At 34.7% G+C, this 9,339-nt stretch overlaps 1 long non-coding RNA gene across 2 annotated transcripts; it reads right to left on the bottom strand.

Moving 5' to 3' along the window:
• Window positions 1-7,418: 7,418 nt before the first annotated feature.
• LOC123259498 lies at window positions 7,419-8,656 on the bottom strand. 2 transcript variants are annotated; one of them, XR_006508250.1, is made up of 3 exons: window positions 8,642-8,656; window positions 7,815-7,995; window positions 7,419-7,638 (listed from the first exon to the last, which is right to left on the bottom strand). It is a non-coding gene; the product is annotated as an uncharacterized LOC123259498 (long non-coding RNA). The 2 variants fall into 2 exon arrangements; XR_006508249.1 differs by lacking the exon at window positions 8,642-8,656 and having other exon boundaries at window positions 7,815-8,478.
• Between the last annotated feature and the right edge of the window lie 683 nt (window positions 8,657-9,339).

Below are 9,339 nucleotides of genomic sequence, written 5' to 3'. Positions count from 1 at the left end.
CTACTACTAAAGCAGTGAGGTCGAGAGATTTAACTGTCCACCCAACCGCGCTGGCGTTCCTGTTGACTCTTGTTAGATTCTGGCCAATTGATATTTCCCATAGTATCACACTATGGTCACTGGCTGTGTAGATGTTCAATACTTTCCAAGAAAAACCTCTTGGAGCTAAGCAACTGCTGACAAATGTAAGGTCGACAATTGAGTTTGCCTCTCCCTTAGTATACGTTGGCGTGTCACCGGTGTTAAGAAGGATCACGTCCAGTGTGGCCATTGCCTCGAGAAGTGCTTTTCCACGTGTATTAGTGAACTTGCTGCCCCAGTCTGCTGCCCAGGAATTTAAATCACCAGCTATTGCCACGGGAAAGTGTTTTTTTGCGTCCTCAGTTAGCCGATCAAGGAAGTCTTCAAACTGTTCATTAGAGAGACTAGGTGGTGCATAGCAACTGTAGAAGCGGAGGCCATCTACCCATGCTGCTACTTTATTGTTGACTGTTCTCTGAAAAGGACATTTACTGCAGGACCAGATGACGGCTTTGTTAGTGCTGTCGGATTCCCAGGGTTGGTTACTCAGGTGTCTATAAGGCTCACTTATGAGTGCTACGTCTGCCTCTAATTCGCGCATAGTTTGCATGAGCAGGTCATGCGTAGCCTCACAATAATTGAGGTTGACCTGCAATATCTTCACGTTCTTGGCTTCGTTATCTTCTGGAGCGCTTCTTGGAAGACGGGGCATCTGTTCGTGCCTGCATGGTGAGCCGCCTTTTCTACGCCGTGCTGTCCAACACAGTGCACATTTAGCTGGATTTTTACAATCAGCAATTTTGTATTTTTCTTTTCCGCACCTTATGCAGTGCTTAGACCGGTCGACTTCACTTTTGCACTGAGATCCGAAGTGCCCAAAGTGCCAGCATTTAAAGCATTGTATGGGTCTCTTCGTTGCTCTCATTCGGCAATTGACCCAGCCGATCCTTATTTTGCAGTTTCCCTCCAGTAACTTTTGTGCTGCAGCTGCTGGTAGTAACACTGTGGCTGTCTGCGTACCCCTAAAGGCTTCACGGATTTTGATTGCCTCTAGTGGGATTTCACAACTTTCTCCAGCTTCCCTCTTTAAAGCGGTCTGAATATGCTCTTTCGTCGTGTCGTCATCGACATCTCGGATCTCGATGGTTTCCTGTGGTCCTTTGCAGATCACTTTGGCCTCCTCCTTAAGGATGTCTGCGATCGTCTTTTGGAGGGCTTGGCCTTTGTCAGTGCTCTTTCTCGAAATCGTAATCAACAAGTCACCACTTCTAGTCTTGTTGATCTTATCTACCGTTGAACGAACCTGCTCATCTGGGACGTCCTGCTTTATGCGACGCAGAATCTCGGCATACTTTGTTTTCTCGGCCGGGCGGATGATCAGTGCGTCGGGTCTGATCCATTTGCGTGGTTTTTTCCGCTTAGGCTCTGGCCTGGGCTCCTTCGGCGGCTGCTTTGAGAGTTGCTCTCTAGCTAGCTTCCTCTTCTATTTCTTAGACTGTACTATTTCCCAATCAGTCGCCTTCTTAGGTTCGTCGCTCTGCCCTGCCAGTCGTTGGGGAGGGCTTTTTTTCAAGTCCTTCTTCTTTGTGACTTTGTCGGTTGGCTCTGGCGAATTTCGGTCCTTTCTCTTTCCAGGCCTTGTGTCAGTTTCACCCTTGTCCTCAGCAGCACATTCGCCGTCACCGTCGGCTCCAGTGTCCATTGCTTCTTCCGTCTCAACTTCAGTTTGAATGCGTCGTCGTGATGACTGCCATTCCTCGTCCAGTTTCTTGAATCTTCAAAGAGCATTGACTACACCGGTTGTCTTGGTCTTTATCTCCTTGAGGATATTGACCTTAGTTTGGACAAACTCTTGCAGCTCAATAGTCAGTTTTTCAAGGTGCTCCAGCGCTTGCGTTCTCTTCATTTCAGCGCTTCAATCGCTGCTTGTTGGGCATGAAGCCTGTTTCCACTCTTGTTTGTTTCCTGTAAATTACTCATACTTTTTGATTTACCAGCGCATCGTACGGAGTGGAGCGGGTTGTCATAACTAGGAACGGGTGTACCCTCGGAGATAGTACTCCTACCCCAGTTCCCTGAGGCCTAGCCGACACTTAGCCAGTCCCGGAATACACGGACGGACTAGACTTGCTCGGGGCGGTGAAGATTCCGATTTCTTACACTCACTGCGTACTTCCTGATCAAGGCCCGAAGTGCTGGCTCTTGATCCGCTACTGAAACTTAGACCTCGGTAGACCAAGCTCACATCAGCCGTAGCCTGCATCGTCGGAAATAATCGACACGGGTTCCGGACACTCCCAGTGAGTTACAGCAGGGAACGATCGTCTTGCTAGGTCAGTTAGTGTGACCAACCCATTAAAGGGGGGGGGGAGTTTTGTCCGCGGGAGCGTATTTTATTTGGCTCCTACCCTCTGTACCTCATCAACTAAGAGACCTAGTGTCATCCAAGGACAGCGAGCGTTCTCCCATCCGCTGCGGGGAGACGCGCCTGGTAGCAGTTTCTCCTCTGCCGCAGGTGTGCGTGCGTGCGTGTGTGTGTGTGTGTGTGTGTGTGTGTGTGTGTGTGTGTGTGTGTGTGTGTGTGTGTGTGTGTGTGTGACTATGTGACTCGCTTATAACTTATGAACGACTGAACCGATCGGAACGTACTAAACGGCGTTCTAAAGAGTTCCCTCAAACTTAGATTTCCTAAGAATTTGAACCGATTCGGACAGATAGATTTTAAGAAATTTTGAAAAATCTCAAAAAAAATAAGAAAAAAATCATTTTTGAAAGTGGTTTTTTTGAAATATCTTTTAAGCGGCTCTATCGATCAACTTCAAAAACTAATCTGCCCTTAAGCTTCAAAAACCACGCCGATCGTCGCTAATCCGGTCAAAATCGGTTGATTCGTTCGAGAAATATCGTGAACGAAAGAAAATCGAAAAAAGTGTTTTTTTGACATAACTTCGTCATTTCTTTTTGGATCGTTTTTGATGATATAGAATAATTTCAGAGCTTAAAAACCGCGTCGATCGCCGCCAAAAACGTGAAAATCGGTTGATTGGTTCGAGAGATATCCTCGATAAAATATTTGGAAACAAGTGTTTTTTTAACATAACTCCGACATTTTTTGGAATAACTTTTAAACGGCTGCATTGATCGATTTCAAAAACAAATCAGCTATTAACATGAAAAAATTACGTCGATCGCCGTCTAGCCGGTCAAAATTGGTCAATTTGTTCAAGAAATATCATGAACGACAGAAAACCAAAAAAAGTGTTTTTTTGGAATTACTCTAAATTTCCTAGTTTCATCAATTCAAATTTGAAAATTCTTCATGAAACAAAAAAAATTGTGTCAAATACTGCCAACCACGTGAAAATCGGCTGATTCATTTAAAAGTTAGTGCGGTTTGAAAATTTAAAAAATATTGTTCTATGATACTTCTATCAGACTTTTGAGCTCGAAGAGCTTAAAATAACACATAAAGTGTATTTTTGAGCTCGAAGAGCTCAAAAACGTCATTAGTGCAGTTTTATGCACCTAGGTATGGAATTGGCGGAAGTTGCACGGATGGCGTTCAGGGTCTACTGTTTTTCTAATTTTTTTTTTCAAAAATATGAATTTTTGAATTTAAAAAAAAAATTTTTTCTTTGTTTTTTACAACTTTTATATAAGGTAAAGTTATGCAGATACATAATATTGTAATTTTTAGTATTTAAAAATCAAATGCACGACGTGAACATATTAAATAATAAATTAATTTCAACTTTTTTTTATTTTTTGGACATAATCTTGCATCCTTAGAATAAGTCATCCTTAACGCATGATAGAATTTGTTAATTATCCTTTTTTACTTCATTTGGAGTTGTTGACGCTACTTATTGTCTTATTAACATGGGAATAATTTGTAATTTGAGATTGAGAACTATTAATGTGCAGAAATTCGTAAGTAAATAAGTATTCGAAAGAACGAAAAAAAATGATATTCTCATGAGATTATTTCTAATTTTTATAGAAAATTAATATCTGTTTGAGTTATTTGAGTTTAAAAACTCTAATTGAAGTGAAGAAACGTACAAAATATATCATGCGTTAAAAAAATAAAAAATTATATCATGCGTTAAGCCTGACTAAGATTATGTCCAAAAAATAAAGAAAAGTTGAAATTAATTTATTATTTAAGATTTCCACGTCGTGAATTTGATTTTGAAATACTCAAAATTACAATATTATGTATCTTCATAACTTTACCTTGTATAGAAGTTGCAAAAAACAAAAAAAAAATTTTTTTTGAAATCCAAAAATTCATATTTTTGAAAAAAAAACCCCTATCCAAAAATTTCAGGATCTTTTAAGATCAGTATAAAGTATCATACAAAAAAAATTGAGCCAAAATTTTAATGGCGCTTTTCATTTTTGACGATTTTCAAAAATTCAAAATTTGACAAATTTGGCATTTTTCAAAATTTTTTTCGAAAATATTTTTTTTCAATAGCCCTAAGTTTCCCCTTTCAAACAAAAAAAAGACCATTCCTGTATCTATAATAGCATTCGAGATATTGCAAAAACAAAATTGAAAAACTGGAAAAATTGCGAAATTTTGAATTTGCATATCTTTTGAAAAAAAATTTTTTATTTCTTTTTCTTAGGCAGAACTTCGTTTTATAATAAAAGAAAACTTCTGACCAAAATTCATCCAAATCGAAAGGGGTCAATTCCAACTATTGGTCGATTTGACATGGAATGACCCGTATGTTAATTAACATGTTGTATTAAACAACAATTAATTTAGTAGTTGATTAAATTAAAAATAAATCTTATAAAAGTTCTTTAAGATAGAAAAAATATGATTTTTATATCAGAGATTAACAACTTAAAAATTAAATTTTCTTGTAGAGAGATGATTCCACAATCATGCTTTCTCTATCGGAGATTTTCAACATTATCTTCGTTTGCAAAATTTTGTATACACAAACGAACGACAGACTGAAATTCAAACATATGGCTTCGTACCTTCTCCTTACATGCTATTTTTTAAAGATTTAAAAATTTTGTCAATTTTTCAATTCTAAGATCATAACACTGTAAATCCAAGTATTTTAACAAAACACACCTAAAGTGTTTTGTTCCTATCTTAAAGCATTGTAGTCACTTTCAAAACACTTCCACGTATTTTGAATTTCCTATGTTAAATGCCCATTTGTAGTCACTTTTAAAACACTTGGATTTACAGTGAATCGATCTATGAAAACGCACCTAAGTCATTAATAATCGTGTTTAATGGATTTTTTTCTCATATTTATAACTGTAATTTTCCCGATTTCTTTGGTTTTTTGAGATTTTTTTTTAATTTTAAAACTTTAACGGGACAAGATTTCAGATTCAAATTCAGTGAAACAAAGTAAATAAAACACATACTCAATCTAAATCCAAAAAAGTTTTTATCTCGATAATTTTATTTTTTCATGATTTATTGCAATTTTTTGGGGTTTTTTGCTATTTTTTCAAATTTCGACGGGTCAACGGGCTAATTAACGTTCAGATTCAGATTCAGTAAATTAAAATACATAAAAATGATACTTGAGCTGGGTCCACAAAATTTTATTCATCGCTGTGACTGCAGTTTTTCGCCTTTTTTTGGTTTTTTTGGATTTTACTCAAAATTTTGTCGGTGTACGGAAAAAACTGACTTCAGATTTCCCTTCTTCAGATTCAGCGTGTCAAAATACATAAAGATAGGTAAGTCTGGTCAAAAGTACTGACAACTTTTTTTTTTGTGTGCCGGTGTAGTCAATGGCAGTAATTGCAAGATTCATAGTAAACTACTATAGTAGTATCCTATAGGATATCAGTGGAAACGTTGAGAAAGCGAGAGTGACGATAGAAGAAAAAGAGATGGAAATATGGTAATTTGTAGAAGTGAAGGCGTTTTGTGTAGGCAATGATGCACACTCATCAGTTAGGCCTTTATATCATTTCTACAGCCAAGTACGCCCATGGAGTAGAAAATAGAAATTTGCACATGTTGAAATAGATATGAGTAGAAGCACATGTGAGAGGCGCGCGATGTTTGCACCATCTAGACAGCGGAGCCGAACCTCTACATATGTAAAGCCATATCGAGCCAAATGACCAATTGTTATATCAAGTTATATTATGTGCGCTTATCAGAACATATCAAAAAATGTACATGGACATATCAGGCTATATAACGAAATTTTTTCATGAATTGCTATAATATATTTCAACTTTACTTAGAACAATTCACGTACGGCATGAGTGCTGTAAAGGTATTTAAGGCTGGTTATTCTATTAAGAGTCTAAAACTATAGAGTAGGAACTCGGAATGAAGTTTTAGTAGACGTTTGACTGTTGTACAAAGCACTTGTGCTAATTAATAGTGTTTATTCATCAGTATGTACATCATAAACACAAATTCAGATTTCAAGGGCATTAAGAATACAAATTCGTAGTAGGCAGGTTGAGTTGATTCTCATAATAATGCGAACATGATCCCCACGTGGTCTAAAACGTCCCTGAAGTGCTTTCTGTCGCTTCTTCTTGGTGGTAACCTTCAGATTTAATTAACTTGCTCCAAGCTTTCATTGAGTTATGTCAAGTCACGTATCCAGTCTGTAATCTTTGTATTATGCCACTCGAAACGTATTTCCAGGAAGATGTCACGACAGGATAAACCGCCAGTTTCTCTATTTTAAGCTATAATGTATACTTGTCTGTGTATATTCTTACCTCACTATATACATCGTCTTATTGTATTCATCTTCCTACTACGCGGCTTCGCGTGTGTATACTGTTGTGCCTCGGTTCTGCAACATACATATATCCCATCCCATCACTTCACACGTCATAGTTGACGTACACCGTCACTCAAGACGTTGAGAGCGCTCGAAATTTAACATCTGCTTTCCACCTTTCTTCAGAAAAGGGTGAACTGGTGTCGCCACAACAGCCAGTAGATGTGAGAAAACCGACCAGACTTTGATAGGATTGAACATACGTGTTTTTACAGTTAAATTTATTATGTCTATGAGGTGAGAATAAAAAATGAATTTTATTTTAGTCGTTTTTTAATAATACCTTCCAAAATTTACTTTAAAACTTACAGAAATTTTTTTCACAAAATTTTACGCATAGAAAGAAATTTTCTTTAAAAGTTACCGTGAAAATGATAGTAATCGTGCGGTTTTCCGAAATTCTAGATCTAATTGCAGGTTTAATAATCGCTAGTTTATTTATAAATTAACCAGGTGAGTTACAAACAGCTTACGAAAAGAAAGAAATTCAGAAAAAATATTTAATATTCCATGTAATATTTCACCGAAATAAATAAAAATAAACTAATAAGATACTATTGTCTAAAAAAAATATAAAAGAATGAAACTCATTATTTGAGTTAACACATTATTTATTATTCAGATGGTCATAATTTTAGAGAACAATGTGTTAAGTTTATAGGTAAGTCGATTGAAAATCACAATTTTTTTGCGACCGATACTCTACTCGAAAGAATTACCAATTCACATAAGATTAAGTTAAATCTGTGATGTTATATACGTGTATTGGCCCACATTTTTATATTCTCTATGCATCTTTAGGTAGTGAAGTCGTGCCCTGAAATGAAAAAAATAATTTTTATTAAAGTGATCTGTGATATATCACATTATAATGATAATATTTGGAAGTTCAGAAGATTAAAATGTGTACATCAAATACAGTTATTATGTAAACTATTATACTAAAACTATTATACTTAATTCAATAATTTTGAGAAAATTGAAAAAACTTACATTTACTTCTGGAATCTTAAATTTAGCATTGACAACCACTGCATAAATTGCCACGACACCAAGGAAAATCAATAAAATTTTCATAATGACTTTATTTCTGTGAAACGATTATAAGTTTACTACTTTGTTTGGAACTGATGACTGTGGACAAGAGCGAGCTGTTTTATACAGAAACTGTAGACTTAAAAGTAGGGGAAAATATCATTAATATTATTATTAGTATTAGTATTAATTTGCAATAGATCTATCATAACTAAAGTAATTGCTAGTGACACGTCTTGTATTTTTATATCAATTTTTAAATAACTTTTGAATTCTTAATTTTTATTTCCATCATTGGGTACATAGAGAATAAAAAAAACAGTAATGATTACTTTTTCGTACAGTACTTAGAAGTGTTTTAGAAAGATGTTCACAGATGTTCAGCAGCCAGTAGTTTTAGCATAACACCCTGCACTGTTCCAAGCATCTTTAATCTCGTTTTTTTCCAAAACACTTCTTAGTACTGTACAAATAGTAATCAGTACTGTTTTTTTTCTCCGTATACGATCCTTTCAACGCATACAGAATCATCCTGAAAAATGAGCTGCATAAATATAGAAATATAATTCTTAAAATTAGATGATTTGGCAAAGAATATGATCTATCTATAAAAATAAAATGTATCACTTGTTATTTTAAAATATTTAACTTTAAATTATTTAATAAAGAAACGGCATTTTTTTTCCGATTAATTTTTATCGATCGCAGTATAAGTATGAGTCAGAAATTTTTCTGTGTATTGAGTGAGGAATGAAGCAATTTTACGTGATAATGGGATTTATTACCCGAGTTATCAATGTCACCTTGAAGTTTCTGATAACGAAAAAACCGGATCATAGCTGCTGTTTGAGAATTAAAAAAAAAAATTCTATTAATATTTTAACATGTTAATATAAATTTAACATAAATTTTTAATATAAAAATAATAGTTTAAAAAAACTAAAAACACGCTTTTTATAGAAAACCAAACTAAAAAATAGAAAATAAATTTAAATTAAGAATAGTGTTAAAAATTTCAATAAATATAAATTAATAATAGTGTAAATAAAAAAAATGTATTTTATTTTAAAAAAAGCGTGAGATGCATGGTGTCAATAGTTATAAATATTTTATTGACAGATATGAGTAGAGTTATTATCATTTTGATAATATCTTAAAAAGCACCCCACGCTTTTTTTAAAATAAAATACATTTTTTTTATTTACACTATTATTAATTTATATTTATTGAAATTTTTAACACTATTCTTAATTTAAATTTATTTTCTATTTGTTAGTTTGGTTTTCTATAAAAAGCGTGTTTTTAGTTTTTAAACTATTATTTATTTTTACTTTTAGTTTGGTTTATTTATAAAAGCGTGATTTTTAGTTTTTAGACTATTATTTGTTGATTATCAAAAATATTCAGGCGCGCAAATTACCCACGGAGAGTTACATACTGACATACTGACATACTGACATACAAGTGAAGCTAATAAAAAATA

Source organism: Cotesia glomerata, linkage group LG2, assembly GCF_020080835.1.
Source record: "Cotesia glomerata isolate CgM1 linkage group LG2, MPM_Cglom_v2.3, whole genome shotgun sequence".
Classification (NCBI taxonomy): domain Eukaryota; kingdom Metazoa; phylum Arthropoda; class Insecta; order Hymenoptera; family Braconidae; genus Cotesia; species Cotesia glomerata.
The sequence above is the reverse complement of the archived record's forward strand: the minus strand, read 5'-3'. Positions and strand labels throughout refer to the sequence as shown.